We start from the raw sequence: 16,715 nt of genomic DNA on the forward strand, positions 1-16,715 counted from the left end.
CTTTTTTTTCTCTATGCGCTGCTATCTCGCGCTGCTTCATTCAAGCGTATTTCGCAGTGCGTTCCCAGTGGTGCATTAGTACCTTACCTCTGACGCGACGCCAGTTGGAACCGCATTTTTTTACGCCCTCTCGACCTGTACGTTTCCGTAGCCGCGCACCCAGTCGTCCTAAACGCGAGGCCTCGTGCACTCGGGGGTTGCGGAGGCGCCGTCGGCGCCAGTCGGTCACCGAGCGTCGCGACCGCAGCGACGTGCCGTGGACGGGGACCGCCGGGATTTGCATTTAGAACGGCGCACATCTCCATGCACGCGGCGCCGCCCATCTTCTTTCTACGTCGACCCGTCCTCACCCCCCTCTCAGTCTTCCGCCTTTGGGTGCCTCCGAGCCGCTTTGTTTGACGGACAGCGATGACGTCATTCGCGCCGCGTCGAGCCTTTGTTGTGGGCCGAGAGAGGGGAAGGGTGTGTGGGCTCGATTGAGAGCCAGCCGAGAAGCTCGGTGGCGGCGGAATATGGGAGTCCCGGATAGCTCTGTGTATGTCGGCCATTCAGATTGTCCGGCGGCTTTTCCCCGCGGCACGGGGGGGAGGCTATTGCGACGAGGTGGTGATTTATTGCGCTCTACTCCGGCTGCGCGTCCGCGCGAAATGTGGAACTCGGCCCCGCGCGCGCTCGTGTGTACGTGACACGCGTTTCGCTCTCGGAGAAATTGGGCGTCAGAAGGCACGGACACGGTTTGTGCCGCTCGAAACTGCGCTGTGTTTCCGTTTCTCGTGTACCCGCGTTCGGCAGTGGGCCATTAAACGTGGCTCTCTACTGCCCAGCTTGAGACCTTGCAGACGTGACCGGTTAATAGTTCGGGTTAGTATTGCCCACCGGAATTTTGTTAACATCTTTGCGCGTTCGGCAATGGTGATCAGCCGAAGCGCGAGACAGGGAATGCTGTGTATTGTTCCTTTTGCGGGTTGTCTCTCGCTTTCTGCATCCTTAATACACTGCTAGTCTGCTTCGAAGTCGTTTATTTATTCCACGCACCGAAGCGCCTCTGCTGAAAGCAGGTGTCGTTACATTTATAACCCTACATTAATGCAACTGCACGAAATACAAATGTTTATTGGAAGGACAGCGGCTGGAATTCTGCGTTATTGTTTCTCCGAAGGGATGAAGTTTCGGCTAAGGATGCGTTCTTTGAAGCCGCGTACTGCCTCGCTCGGCCTTTCGTGTCTATAGCCGCCCCTGTTTCGATCCATTTTAGCTTGTGCGTGCGCGTGTGACTCGTAGTCAAACAGTGGGGTCTCGACATGCTAACTGCACGATCCGAGGCCGTGGCTACTCTAATAAACTTCCGCCGGAGTTGCCCCGAACGGAACTAGTGCGGTGCACAGGGGCCCACAGTATTGGGGGCCTGTATGCTTGGTCACGGGCAGTCTATTGAGGATAAAATTGTGCACCGGTGCGCAATGAGGCGCACCAGTGCGTACCGATATCGTGAATTGAAGATGCTAGCAGAGCACGTGTGAGAAGACATACTGTACTACAAGTCCCCTATTTTAACACGTAACTGACTCTGAAAGACAAACCTTGGACACTGATAGTGACCTTGTGCTAATGGGCAGCTTGGGCAGTTATTTTCGAATTGTCTTACAGAAGCAAATCCTCTGTCAGTGATTGTGAGAGCATTTTATGGAGTGTAAGGCTGACATAAGTGGCTCTCATGAGGCACTTACTCGTCTTAAGCCATTTTTGTCTGTTACGTCTGCTTGTAAAAAAAAAAAAGCTTACAGGTCGGTGACTGTGTAACGCGATATTCAGCGATAGTTGATGTAGTTGTCAAACATTGCACCCCTGCACTAACAGGCGGCTGTTCCAAAACGAGCCACCCGTAGTCTTATGCGACCCAAGCTCACCATGATATAAAGTGAGTGCGTTAATGATTGGTGGGTGCGTTAATGACATCCACCCGGTGGGTGGATCCACTCGGTGGGTGGATGTCATTAACGCGCCCACTTGTTACGCCGACGGCGACGAGAAAGCCAGGGACGGGCGCCTAACAGCTATCGCTGTAAAAAAAAAAAGATGATTGATGGTAAGCACAATCTGTGCAGCCTAGCAGAGCACGTGGTTGGGCGAGTTTGTAAGCTCTGAAGCAACGAAGGACGCGACCGAAATAATCACCGAGACCTGGCCTGCCTTCTTATATTGGCTGCATCTCTTTTTGTGCTCGTTCTTGGCCGATTCGTGGCAACTTCCCGTGAAAATATCGTGCTCACTTAGCCGACGGAGGCTTTTGCATTCCGTGTTATGAAGCAGCTTGCTTCGTCATTTTCGCCTTTTTAAGTTAATTTTTCTGCCGCTTTTATTAACGCGATAGCGTTAAGGGTGCTGTTCAACGACAACCCTGGCGTCGTCGGCGTTGGCACGCCGATAAAAGCAGGTGGCCCACCAGCCACCGTGGTCACATGACCTTATGACGCCATCACAACCTGCGCAACAGATAGTGAGCAAACTGGCCACCGTTGTAGGTGGCAGTGTAAGGAAGGATTGGTCGCGAGTGGTTGCTCGGGGAAAGCAACAGTGGCGCATCGCTTAAACGCTGCACCACTGCGCCAGGAGTGGTATGAGGACTCTCAGGGATCTGTGACTGCAAAGTAGAGAACGAAGAATGCCGCATGTATATGCACGTACGCAGAACCTAGGCGGCAGAGAAGGAGTACTTACATGGGAGGAATCTCTAATGCTAGGGTAAGTTGAGCGTCATGTAATGATGGAAGAAAGAACAATGCCCGTGTCTGCACAGGGGTACGCAAAGAAGACCCAGACGGCTGAAGGGACCCATTAACGGTATCGTGTCGTAGCCTTAAGGTGGAGCTTACATGTCCCCTGAAGTTTTTCTTCTGCTTTCTTGCTCGTGCCGTTGACGTGCAGCCCCCGTCAAAAGTATACAGCCCAAGGGTTTTGCTTCCGAGCTGTTTAGCACGGCTCCCTAGCACATCTGTTAGGCCAAAGCTTGGGAGGATTGAGGACGCGAGGCCATTCTTCTTTCGAGAGATTAGGGTCGCTGAGGATACGTAATGAGGCACGTTGCAGGCCTAGCAAGCAAACCCCTTGGGCTGCATTGTTTTCACGGGGGCTGTAGCTGCCCATCTGTGTGAACGCACTCCTCTCCTCCATTTTGACTAGACCGTTTGGCGTATATTCAGCTTTTGTTAGCTCACGTCGTCTGATTTTTTTTTTCCCCACACTCGTTTGCATATTTCCTAGAAGGGTCAGGGTTAGCGCTCGTGTTTTGTCCCTTGAATATTGTGCGCTATGGATCATCATGCGTATTTATGTGTCGTTGGATACCGCCCGGCACAGTTGTTGTGAAAGTTACCGAAAAATGTAACACAGAAAGAGCAGCTACGATATACCGAGAATCTTTCCTTCTCTCTTCGTACGTGGTAACTATTTCAGTCCTTGCTGTTGCGTGGCCCCGGTCTGCGATGTGGGTTCCTACAGCCGGACCACTTCCTTGGTTCTTATAGCGTGGCGCATCGTTGTGGGTGCAGGAGGTATTCGCACAATTTTCGTTGGTGGTCGACATGCACTTCCAGCGTCTGGACTCTCTCCTCCTGTGAAGTCGGCTCGGCAACTCAGCTGCAGTCGCTCTCTCGCTTCCATGCTTCGCGTACGGCGCCTATGCCGGAGCTGGTGGTGGCTCTGAGGGGAAACACGGCCCTCTATAGACAGCTCCGGCGCAGAGAGTTGAGGGAGGGGGAGGAGAGGCAGCTCGCCGCTTGTCGACACACCTGGCCCGGCGCGCCGGCCATCTCTCCGGCAACAGGAAGCGGCGGGGCCTTTTTCTTCGTCGATCGATCGCAGACGACGCGTCGTATCGTGCCCGCTGCTCGCGACGGAGTGCAGGCTTCGCGAGGCAAGACTGAAATGCACAGAGGTGCGCTTCTGTGCTGGTGCACCGGCTGTATTTGCGCCCTTCTTGGATCACTGGTGAATCGCGTGCGTTGCTCTCCCTTTCAAAGGAGCCCTGATAAGAGGGGGAGGGAGAAAGAGGAAACTTGCAGAGGTATATTACCTGACCGTGGAAAGCGAATTTGATGCCGGCGCATTTAACGGCTGCCAGGTCGAGCCAGTAGTGATGGCGCACAGAAGGCAGGGGCTCCGGTAAGCAAAAAAATTATCCGGACGTTTACCCCTTTCGGTAATGCCAATCGCAGCGACCGCTGGGCTGGTGTGAAATGCTGGTGCTGTTCGGAGTGTTCAGTGACTTTGGGTTGAGGAGGGGATAAGGGTGTAGGGTAGGCGTTCGTCGCTTACGGTCACGAAGGGTCGTTGACCCGACCGCGTCTGGCGTGACAGGCGCAGCGATTGGAACGGGCGAGTTAGAGGGAATGGCGCCTATGGGATGAGGAGAGGGTGGAGGGGAAGCGCGGATGCCGACGGCCACCACCACATGGTATCTTCGAACATGCCGTATACAGCTGTAGCTGTAAAAAATTAATGTGGATTAGCTCAGCTAATCCAGATATGCAAAGCGAAAGGTGTCGGCGTTCACTGTGTTTATTGGCGTTGGCCTTGACAATGCCCTAGACGGCGATGGCTTTGAGGAAAGGAAGGGCGCATAACTGGCTCCCTGGATATGCGGACGCCTCATTCGTGCTTTGATACGTGTGGCGGTGGTGAGAGAGAGAGATGTGGCCTGAATGCATTAGCGCTGATAGCGTTGTGGCTGACATGCGGCACTGCAGCAATAACTAGGCCGCAGCGTTCATTTGGTGATCAATCTCTCGTGATCAACCATTTACTGCATGCCACCTCCCAGGGTGGCAGGGAGGGCGCGCTGCCTATGCAGCGTGCAGAACGCAATCAAAGCAGGCTTTTGCAGTTGGACACCAACGCCACATACATGAAAGCGAGATTGACGTCTCCACTGACCCACGGAGCCGGTTGTGTTGTGCGCCTTTTCTTTCGTGAAAATGAACGGCCTTTGCAAAGTTGTCAACGCCAATGAACTCTATGAACGCCGTCGGCTCACTTGTTTTGTTTGGTTTTTGAGGAAAGGAAATGGCACAGTAACCGTCTCTCATATCTCGGTGGACACACGAACCGCGCCATGAAGGAAGGGATAAAGGAGGGAGGGAAAGAAGAACGAGAAAACTGAAAATTGAAAGTTGCATTTTGAGGAAAGGCGCGGCCGGCGCCTCGCAGCGGCGGAACACCTGTGGCTCGGTGCTATTAGTGGCGCATGCGCAGTTGTGACTAGGGAGCGAGAGAGAGAAATGCGCCGTGTGCCGTCACTGCTCCTCGCGCATTCGCAGCCCGACTCTCCAGGAATCACGCGAAACTGCTCAACCTGCGGCCAGTAAAGCTTTCGCTTTATAAAAAAAAATTGGTTGTTGGGGAAAGGAAATGGCGCAGTATCTGCCTCACATGTCGGCGGATGATGATAGGTCAACATTTATTAAGCCCGAAATAAATCGGTGGTGCACGCAGGCACCAGACGGGGTGGTTCTTTATTTACGGGGCCCATATGTTTCCAGCAGCTCCTGGCCCCTGTCCGTCAGTGCGAGCTGAATCGGTAGGGCGGGGCTGGATAACAAGGTCTGCGGACGCCTGAACTACGCCGTAAGGGAAGGGATAAAGGACGGACTGAGAGGAGAAAGGAGGGGCCGTATTGGAGGGCTCGGGAATAATTTTTACCTCCTGGGGATCTTTAACGTGCACTGACATCGCACAGAACACGGGCGCCTTAGCGTTTTTCTTCCATCGAAACGCGGCCGCCGCGGCCGGGTTCGGACCCGGGAACTCTGGATCAGTAGCCGAGTGCCCTAACCACAGAGCCACCGCGGCGGGTGGTGTGAGACTCCTTTGGAAACGGCTGTGTGTGCGAGTCTTTCATCGTGTATGGTCGACTAGCCGAGCTCTTTCTTCGATGTCCGAGTCGTTCCCCGTCGCTGAAGGTGTCTTAGGAAAAAAAGTGTTTTTAAGGCGTTATTCTTTAAATCAGGTGCCTTGCTTTCGATTCGTGCCGCAGGCATTGTTGTTGCCAGCTCAATAAATGAATCAGTCGAAAGTTTAGCGGTTCCCCTGTGTGCGCTGGGCATCGCACCGCTCTCCAAAAAGGTGCATTTCACATATCCAACGTCCTGCTTGCTTAGCTGGGGCGGCAGCAGGACCCGAGCCAGGGTGAGTTTCCTGATTGTTTGCCTTCTCCCTGGGCTAACGCATTACAGACTTTTCCTCTGGGCGTGCATGAGTAATGGCTTTCACTGAAAAGCGATTCTGAGATTACCGCACAAGGCAACGTCCGAACAAGGCGCAGTAAGCTGCCTGGAGAAAGACGGCAATCTGTTTCGAACGGCTTTGGTTGTCACGTGTTCGTCCCGTATTGTTTCGCACCTCGCGCGCGGGCGCCTTATGCGCAGCGCAGCTCGATCCATAAAATGAACACGCCAGGGGGCAGGAAGCCTTTGGACTCTTGATCTTTGGACGCTAGGCAGCGCCCGTCCTGTCGTCAGTGTTTTTTCTTCTCGTCCCCGTCTGTTTCCGCGCTGGTTATTTCGAATCTTTGGACTGCGGCTGCCAAAAAAAGAAAAACGTGACATTGGCGCGTATCTTACATAGCAGACCGGTGCACACCAGTCCTCGCGCAGTCAAGTTAAGGCTGCGCCTCTCAGCTTTACATAACCATGCGCTACCGCTTAGGTAGACTTCTATATCCCCCCGCACATACTTCTCTAACCAAACCCCAAGAGGTTGCGTGGAGGCAACTCCAAACGAACACCTTCCTCAACCCCGAGATATATGCCCTCATATACCCTGGGGTCCGCCCTCCCTCCTGTCAACTATGTGGCCAACATTCCACTCTATCCCACATACCATGGGCTTGCCCTCAGGATTCCCCTCCGCGAGGTTTTCAGCCCTCGAATCCAGACCAGTGGGAGGCCGCATTGCTCAGTTCCGACTCGGACACACAGATCCGGGCTGCGGCAAGAGCCCTACAAGTCTCCTAACGCCACGGGCTCATGGCCACTTGATGGGACTATAACCCCACACCATCTGCTACTTTTGTCGACGAAATTAAAGTTTTTCCTCCTCGTTCTATATACGCTTCATGCGCGCAGGCCTGCAGGCTGTGCGATTCCTCCGAGTGACTCGTTGTCCGGAAGCATTTGTCCTTGGGTACAATGTTTACGCGATGCCAACTTCCCTGCAGCTGTCTATACCGCGATCGCTCGTTTTAACACAACCACATAAATGACCTTGGTGTTTGGAGGCCACGTGGACATTTATGTTTTTTTTCAGGCTGACCGGTGTATGAGCGTTGCGCTTCAGAACTTTAGCGCTGTCCGACACATTTGCTCCTTTTTGTGATCCCTTCGTGCTGACGTCGCAGCGGGGTTGCAACGTTGAATATGAATCTGGCCCATTCGACGCTTTGAACGCGTGCTGAAGCTGTGCACAGAATTGTACGGTTTGTATGTGTCTTACATAGTTACAACCGCTATAACCTTTTGTTTAGCTACTATCAGTGCTGGACGCGAACTCCTGCGTGGTGCGCATTAGTTTATTGTTGCGGATGCTAAGCGTCTGCTGCCTCGAAGCAAAGTTTTGCATTGCTCACATCATTCCACCAGTACTGAGTACTAAAAAGAAGGTTTTGAGCCCGTGTTCAGTGATTTGTGTCATTTTACTGCGCAATGTTTGCATTCGAAAAAAAATACAAAGTATCTTGCTTGCCATTGATCGCCATCATGTATTAACACTTAAAGGCCCCTCTGTGTGGTATTACATACTGAGGAAACGCCGCCGCGGTGGCTCAGTGGTTACAGCGTTCGGCTGCTGACCTGAAAGACGCGGGTTCGATCCCGGTCGCGACTGTCGAATTTCGATGGAGGTGAATTTCTAGAGGCCCTTGTACTGTGCGATGTCAGTGCACGTTAAAGAACCCCAGCTGGTTGAAATTATCCGGAGACCGCCACTACGGCGTCCCTCATAGCCTGAGTCGCTTTGGGACGCTAAGGCTCCATAAACATTAAACGAACATACTGAGGGAGCAAAAAAGCATAAAGTACGATGTGGTCATTCCGAGAATAACAATGAACAAGAAAGCGAGCAAAATTTTTGACGGTGCATTACATAAAGGGCGTTGTGTTTTTTAAATTTGTTTTTGGGAAAGGAAATTGCGCAGTATCTGTCTCATATATCGTTGGACACCTGAACCGCGCCGTAAGGGAAGGGATAAAGGAGAGAGTGAAAGAAGAAAGGAAGAAAGGGGTGCAGTAGTGGAGGGCTCCGGAATAATTTCGACCACCTGGGGATCTTTAACGTGCACTGACATCGCACAGCAGACGGGCGCCTTAGAGTTTTGCCTCCGTAAAAACGCAGCCACCGCGGTCGGGTTCGAACCCAGGAACTCCGGTTCAGTAGCCGGAGTTCCCGGGTTCGAACCCGACCGCGGCGGCTGCGTTTTTATGTGTGTGTGAGCGAAATTCAGCGAGTACTGACTTCACCACTGCCGTGTAAATGTTTTTTTTTTTTCCAATGGCACGAAAGCGTCGCGAGCTCCACCTGCACGAGATGCCCTGCAGCGTTGTCTCCTTAGCGGAACTTGGAACGCGACGCTTACGTGGGCGGTATGGAAGCGCGCGCAACGGGCTTCTTCGTATACCGCTATGAAGTCGGCAGAGCGCAGAGGCCGTCACGGACGCATATGCGCGGGCCCTGGCAGCTCGCCTGCGCTCTTTCCTGTTTCGTAACATTGCGGCGCGCAAGCGGAGGCGTACAGGGCTCGAGGTTAATAATAGTCACCAGTGGCTTAAAAGGCCTGCCACGACTTCTCGCGCTCACTCTTGACCCTTGCTGGCCTTCTCTTCTGGGCGTCTGTCTCTAGAAGAAGGGTCAACGGACAAAAAGAAATGCTTGAAGGCGGGGCTCGGCAATAAGTGCATGGGACAGGGTCGCGCGGCTTTCTGTACTCTACTGACATGCTTTACAATGTTCCGGTGTCACTTATGGCCACCGATGCGTGGTCACAAGTGGACTTCTACTGCACGAGGCGGATTTAGGGTTGCTTGACGGCGGAACTTATCTCTGATCCGTCAAGGCAACGGTTTGGTTTAAGACCCTTTTCCGAAGCATCTCACCTTAGAAGAACCGAGCACCAGACCAGGGTAAAACTTGTAGCCATTAAAAAAAAAAAACCGGTGGGTACCCGGCGGCTCTAGGAATCGAGCCCCGCACCTCCCAAATGCGAGGCGGATGCTGTACCACAAGGCCACCGCTTCGGTTCGTCGCTTATTGCTGCCAAGTAAGCGTAGACAGAGGCGAAGTTCACGCCAGACTACCTGTAGAGAGAACACACAGGAGTCGCCGAAAGCAGCTTTCGTGTCGCCAACGTGCAGGTCGAGTGTGCGCGTGCGCAATGAATGCTGCCGCATTGACTGGCACAGCGCCACCATGCTCATGGAAGTGGAAAAGCCCAACTACTCGGGCTAATCTTGCAAGCGCTGTTGGCGCGCAAACGGTACGTGGCGCCCTGTCCGGGAAGGAGGCCAGAATGTTACCGTTGTTTTTTGTTGTCGGGCTTAGGTAACAACTTACAGCATTTGAACCCCGTCGTACTAACGCCAGGCTCTTGCACTTCATCCCCCCCCCCCCGCCCCTTCCTGTCCTTATTTTCCGTTTCTCTCCCAGAACTGTTTCGATCCGTCATAGCCTGAAGCTACCACTCGTTTATTGCCTGTGCGCCGAGCAGCGCCCGTTACGTACAGTCTTCGTCAAAAGTATACAGCCCAAGGAGTTTGCTTCCAAGCCGCATAGCGGGGATCTTTAGCACATTTGACAGTTCTGAGCTTGGGAGGGTTTGAGTACTTTAGTTCCTCCCGCCTTCGTGAGATTAGGATACCTGAGTACGCAAGAGAAGCCGCGCTGCAGGGCTCAGAAGGAGACACCTTGGGCTGTATACAAGGACTATACCTCCACGTCCTTGCGCAGACGGTTGTCCGAGGGAGGTCGTACGCGGGCCCTAACGGTAGAGCGTCCGTCTCATATGCTGGAGGCGCTGGCTTCGAATCCGCGCTCCACGGAAGGCACCGGTTTTCCAGCGGGTATTAATGTTACCCCGGCCTGGTGCTAAGCTTTGCTGTTCAGTGAAAAACGCTTGGAAAATTTCTCTCACACCACGCCGTTAAACTTGTTCTGTACACGGCTGGCGACAAGGAAAGACCGAAATAGAGATGCGCGCGGTTCTACCTGCCGGTGACCCACGCGATGCTCCGCGGCGCCCGTTCATCGGGTCGGGACGCCCGACTGGCGGTGCCCGCGCGCGCCCATGCTGCTGTCGAGGGAGCTGTGGCCGTGTCTCTTAGTAGCCGTCTAATTTTAGTGCGCGCCGCTCGGCGGGAGGTCCTCTTGTGTTGGTCCCCTCTCCTTTCAACCTTCGTCCTCGCCGCCGCGCTCCTTCAGTTTCTCCGCAGTCGGCTTCGCGCCGAGAGGCTTCCTCCGGTGCCCCGTAATTTGTTTGGCAGCCAGAGGAAAATGAAAGATTAGAGCGCGCTGTCTCCGGCGGCCAGAGTGCGTTACCTGGGACGTCCGTTTTGTCTCGGTCATTGTGTTCGCCCTGTTTCTGATGCGCTCGTGATCGGGTGTCTTCTAGGAAGCGTATGACACCCCCCTCCTTCGACCGCTTCTTTCCCGTTATTCTCTCTCTAAGCTGTTGCGGCATCGACGAGTCCGCTTCTTAACCCGGTGTGCGGGCGTGGGTGTGCCCACCTCGTGGCTTTTCCTTCTCTCTCTCTCTCTCTCTCTCTCTCTCTCTCTCTCTCTCTCTCTCTCTCTCTCTCTCTCTCTCTCTCTCTCTCTCCCTCTCTCTCTCTCTCTCTCTCTCTCTCTCTCTCCTCTGGTCCCTGTTCTCTATTATGCAACTCTTCGTCCTTCGTGAGCCTCTGCTTTTAGCTCCTGTTGCTTCTATCGCCGCCTACAATCCTCTTCCTCCTCATTCTACGTGTTGCGACCATCGCTCGCGGCGCCAGGGTGGTTTTGCTGTTCTTCAAGGCTCGTTCAGTTTCTGAACGCTTTTTAGGACGAAATTTGATCCGATGACCTTGACTGCCCCCCGCTCCTCCTCCTCCTCCTCCTCCTCCTCCTCCTCCTCCTCCCTGTTTTGAGACGTCTAGTGTGAGTTTCCGCATTCTTCGAGGTGTCTTCGCGTAGCGCACTGTGCACAAGCAGACAGACTGCCGACTCTTTATTAGACATTAAACTTCGTCGCTGGCTAGTCGGTAAGGTCGAGAAAAGAAGTTGTGCGCGCAGTTTCTATGTTTATATGCTCTAATATTGCATTTTCAATAATGATAACAGTAGCAATAAAAATTGGGGGCCTTCTTAATCATATTCTTCTGATAGCATGTATCATTTGATAGCATTTAGCTTGTAGTCTATGGTGTCTACAATGAGTGTCTAAAGTTGTTCTTGCGTTGCTCCCGCCAAAACTCCGGTTGGAACTGGTTCCATTGCCCTTATGTGGCATGCATGAGTCATTATTAGAATGTCTGAGTACCTTTCATGGGGTTATATCGGATTGTACTAGTCCGACCTAATAATCCACTTTAATCTATCCACTCTGTTCTCGACCAACGAGAACGCTTAAAATTTTGCGTTGCTCTCTCATTAGTCAATTGGAGTCATGTGACTCTGATCAGGGAATTCCGTTACGGAGAAACCGGAATTTTTTTTGTGAGGCGACAGCCTAAATGCTATTGCATTAATCCATTTTATTTTGTATCACGCTGAATATAAATTTTCGCTGCTTTTATCATTACTGTATTGTTTTTGGCTGTGCCAGCAGTGGCGTTTCCAAGAAAAAAGTTTTTATAAAGGTTCCCGAAGAATAGCGGGTGAACGAGGCCGTTGGGTAAGGTAGTCATCTCGCATATGATGGTCTAGCCTTTGAAGCCTTTCCTCTCAGCTTTGCCAAAGCGAAAGCATTAACTGGCTCACTGAGTGTGGTGCGATTAAAATCGCGGGCCTTCGGGAGGAAGAGGAGGGGGGAGCGGGGTGTCGTCCAAATTGCCACAGCTCCCCGATTGCACCGCATAGCGTCGTTGCCTCTTGCGGCGCCGCACTGTTTCCCCATCCGCGCGGCCACTGCGCTCTTCGGCGGCGTTCACTGGATGCCCGAAAATAACGCACTTGGCGCCGGAGACCTTCACGCTCCGATGGAACTCCTCCCCCGGTCCCTCCTTCCCCTCTCCTCCACCCTCCGGTTATGAGGGGAGAGGGGAATGTGGAGGTCTGCGCAAGCGGCCATGTGGCCCGAGGAGTCGTGCACTGCAGGATTGCGTCCTCCTCTTCGCGCCGCTTTGCACGCTGCTCGATGGCGTGCTGTCTCGCTTCTGGTCGACCTCGGACCCCGGGCTCCGGCCCTGGGCTCCGTATGGGTGCCTGGCGGCGTTGCGACACGGGCCTCCATTCCCGCTTTTGCGCGCGCACACACACACCTGGCCCTGCTACTCCCAAGGTCGGGGCCGCACTGTTGGTCCGTCCCCTTTTGTCCTCATATACGTCGCTTAACTCGCGCGGCTTTGCAACGTAACCTCTCTTGGCTGCGGTTGTGTTTGGCGCTTGGCCGCGAACGGTTCGCGCCGCTGCAGTTACGAGGACGCGAATAACGGAAGAGTCGTCTGCGCCTGCTTTTGTCATTTTTAGAGGGGCTGTGGCGCCGGGTCGACCTAAATATTCCAAGGGCAGCACCTGCACGATTGTTGTTGTTTTTTTTGTCCCTGTTTTACAAGTGAGGCGCCGTCACCAAAGGTCACCAGCCGCACACGCTGATACACCCCTGAACGCGATCGCCACCAACGGGCGAGAAATATGTCGTGAGAAAAGCGCATTTGTCTCCATTTTCAGCAACGGAGAGACCTGAAGAAATGCGTGTTGCTAATAGGATTCGACAGCCAGCAAATCTTCACGCAGAATCTCCTGTAATATTAGCACGCTTTGACACCGAAGCTGAGAGGCGTTCGACTGATCGGAAACAGCAGTATTAAGGAGCATAGACACTATGCTTTGATTTCTTGTTTTCTTATTTGTAATGATGCATAAGACAAAACTGTATATGGACCACGATGTGGTATTCACCAACGACCGCTGTATAATGCGCAATTTAATCTTTGTCTGCTGTTTCGGTTTCAGTTCTATGCAACGCTCAGATGTCAGAGGTCAGTATAGTTCACGTGAGGTTGAAAAAAACTGCAATATAATCGATGTTTCGTCAATCGTTGTCAGTTGGGTTGGTTAGCAGGCTGGCTTCAGTGCTCTAGCGAATTAAAACGACAAGGAAGCTATAATATCGCAGTTTTTTTCGTGCTTCGCGTGAACTGTACTGACCTCTGAAGTCACAGCTGGTGTCGAAAACAAAATCAAAACGCATGCGAGAGGAATTCAGTTACAAATTACTTAGCAGCTGCAAGCGAATACCACGTGGTGATCCATGTATACTAATGCCTTACGCTTCATTGCATGGAAGAAAACACGGAACCGAAAATTTGGTTCTGTACGCACGCAAACGGGAGGAGGCAGCGCAGGCGGTTGAAGATGCTGAAGAAAACCGAATGACGGCCGCCCTGAACACAGGAATTGGACAGCTAGCAATGCATCTGTGAGCTGTCCTGCTGCTGCCGTCCTGCAAATCTTTTGCGTTTTTTTTTTGCACGCATGCGCTGATTGAAAATCACTGGCGAAGTTTCAACATATCTGACTTAAACATATCTGAATCTGAAAACCCTTAGTGCCTGACGGGTCGGAAGCGAGAGAATATACGCGGAGGTTCCGGACCACCTCAGAAAATTCTTTAACATAGGGCCTATGCCAAAGAACATGGACCCTAATCTCCACGTACAACCGACGCAAGGCTAGGGCAGAATACGTCGAACGAACGCTAGCCCCAAAAGACAACACTGTCTACACAGACATATACGTCGAACGAACGCTAGCCCCAAAAGACAACACTGTCTACACAGACGCTGCCGTCTATCCATGCGGAGCAGAACATGCAGCCGCAATGGTGGTAGTAGACAACGAAGGACACCTAGTGACGAGTGCCACGGCGAAAGTCGCTGGCGCAGCGGAGGCCGAGGAAATTGCCGTCGCACTGGCGGCAGCAGAAGGCTATAGGACCGGCCGCCCCCTAAATATTCTAACAGATTCTAAAGAAACGTGCAAAAACTACACGAAGGGCAGAATTAGCAAGACGGCCCTCAGGATACTCAGCGGGGTAGCCCCTACCGAGTTAAACAAACCCAGACACAATCTGATTTGGATCCCAGGCCACGCGGGGGTAGAGAGAAACGAAAGGGCAGACAGCCTAGCTCGAGGCGAAGCAATCCGAGCAGGACAGTCTAACGCCCCGGAGTTCCATCTGCAAGCCTGCGAGGGGGGATACGCAGGACTTTTAAACTTACACAGGGGGATCAGAATCAAATATCCACCACCACACAAAGATCTGACAAAGAAGGAGGCCACCAACTGGCGTAGACTACAGACAAACACCTTCTCCAACCTACACATACTCAACAAAATGTTCTCATCACAATACAGAGCCACCTGCCCGTTGTGCGGAGCCACACCCACACTTTATCACATTACTTGGGAGTGCGAACGCAACAAAGCATTCCACAAACACGAACACCCGAGTGCGGAGCAATGGGAGAGCCGTCTCACCAGCAGCGAGCTCACGGCCCAAAGGGCCTTAGTGAGGCACGCGGGCGATGCAGCACGGCTCAGTGGAGTCCTGGAATAGGGGCACACCCATGCTGAAGAGAAGACTCCGATCGCCAGCGCCAAGAACGAAGACGACGGAGCTTTCGAATCCGCGAACCTCTTGAATGGATCAATAAACGTTTTCACTCACTCACTATCCAAGTTATGGCGTTAGAAAAAAAAATATGCGAGCACTTTGCCTATCTAAAGTGCGGCAAGGCGAAAGCCCTTGGCCTTGCCGACTGCGATTCTAGCTTCGCACGTTCTCATACCAGTGGCACTCCAAAAGGCGTCTACCCTGCTCGAGTAAAAAAAAATAAAAAATAGAAGGACGTAAGGTATTTGGAGGACCATAAATGTTCATCGGTCGCCTTGCGGTCTTAGGCACTGCTCTGCGAGCGTTCTGCGTGTTTTTTTTTTTTTGACGAATTTCTCTTTTCTTGTCTTTTCTATCGCACCTGGTTGGGGCCGACTGGCGAACTTTCGCCAGTTGTCGGAACTGCGTCCTCGCGCGGTGCGCAGTCGCTTTCCACGCGTCGGGTGTCGGTGCGGCCGCAGTTCCGAGTAACAGCGGTTAATTATTAATCGTGCGGCGATTTCTTGGGGCAGCCCTCTCCTTCTCCTGGCAAGCCCACGCACGCAGGCGCCCCCTTTTTATGAAGACGGATGGTCGCCGGTTTCGGCGGACGTGCGTGGCTCGCGTGTCGCTGCTCAAAAGGGCGTCGGCTCGTTTGCGCCAGTCGCACCCCCCCCCCCCCCCTTTTTTTTTGTCTCTTCAACGCACTACGCCAAGCGTGCGTTCGCTGTGTGACTTCGAGACAAACCGTTCATTCTCACCCTCTTCGTTGCCGAAAACCCGGACCTGCCGCGGCTCCGCATCGCAGCGGGGACGAAATACGAAAACGCCTGTTTGGCTGTGCACGTTAAAGAAACCGGTACGGTCGGTATGACTCCGGAGTACTCCACTTTCTTTCTCCCTCCTTTCATTCTCTCTCTCCCCCTTTCCCCCCTCTCTCATCCCATATCTTTCCTCACGGCGCGATTCGGGTGTCCAACCTGAGTGAGACCTCGTGTGGAAACCGCGCTGTACTAAAACAAACAAGACACGCTATAAGGACAACAGACGAAGCGCGCTTCGTCTTAGTGTGTCTGGTTTGCCACACGATGAACCACCAACTAGCCCATGTTATTGCCCTCTGGATAAAACAGCTGCCGCGCCTTTCCTTTTCTCATCAAACAAAGCGTAACAAGGAAGCAACAAGCAGCGTCGCTTTGATTGGCGAGCGCACACGGCCTTTGGTTTCTCCCGAGTCTTGGCCTCCATTTAGTATCGGCAAGTCTGATAGTAGTCGCAGCGTAAGCGTTATTAAATGGCGGGACCTTGCAGGGTAGTGCCGGCATCGCGCCGTCCGTGCATGTTGTAGCTCGCGTACGTCTTCTTGTGGTCCATACCTGTCAGCCAGTTTTGCCTTCAGAGCGCCTGACGCTTTTTTTTTTTGGGGGGGGGGGGAGGTATTTAGGCGCAGGGAAAAAAGCCTCGTTCCTCTCGTGCAGTGAACGGGGGCGCTTCGATACTTTCACCTGCTTTAGCGCGCCGTTGGACGCAAGTTAAAAACATGGAAGCCCATCCCCTGAACGGAGGGACGGAGACATCAGTGTAGCGGGAGACGGGAAGTCAGACAGTGGTCCTTGCGCACGCGTAGTCGTGCGGCGGCAATGCTTTCTGTCTGTGACACTGGCAGGAGCGGATCGGAAAAATTGGCGGTGGTTTAGCTCTGGTTAAACCTGGAGTGACGCGATAGCTACAGCTGACCGAGTGGAGCTTGGCCTTGTGACCAACCACGTGACGAACCACGTGATCAGCCACGGCGCCGTGCCGCCGGCAGCTGCTCCGCACCACGTGTCCAACCACGTGACAGCGTAGCGGCGCCGCCACAGGGTTGCGCGACGCCACAGGG

The 16,715-nt window shown here is 53.2% G+C and overlaps 1 protein-coding gene across 3 annotated transcripts in view; it reads left to right on the plus strand.

Annotated features, from left to right (window-relative positions):
• Ca-beta (Calcium channel protein beta subunit) overlaps positions 1 to 16,715 on the plus strand; it is a 118,246-nt gene that overhangs the window by 41,712 nt on the left and 59,819 nt on the right. The gene's annotated exons all lie outside the window — the stretch shown is intronic.

Source organism: Amblyomma americanum, chromosome 3, assembly GCF_052857255.1.
Source record: "Amblyomma americanum isolate KBUSLIRL-KWMA chromosome 3, ASM5285725v1, whole genome shotgun sequence".
In the NCBI taxonomy this organism is placed as follows: Eukaryota; Metazoa; Arthropoda; class Arachnida; order Ixodida; family Ixodidae; genus Amblyomma; species Amblyomma americanum.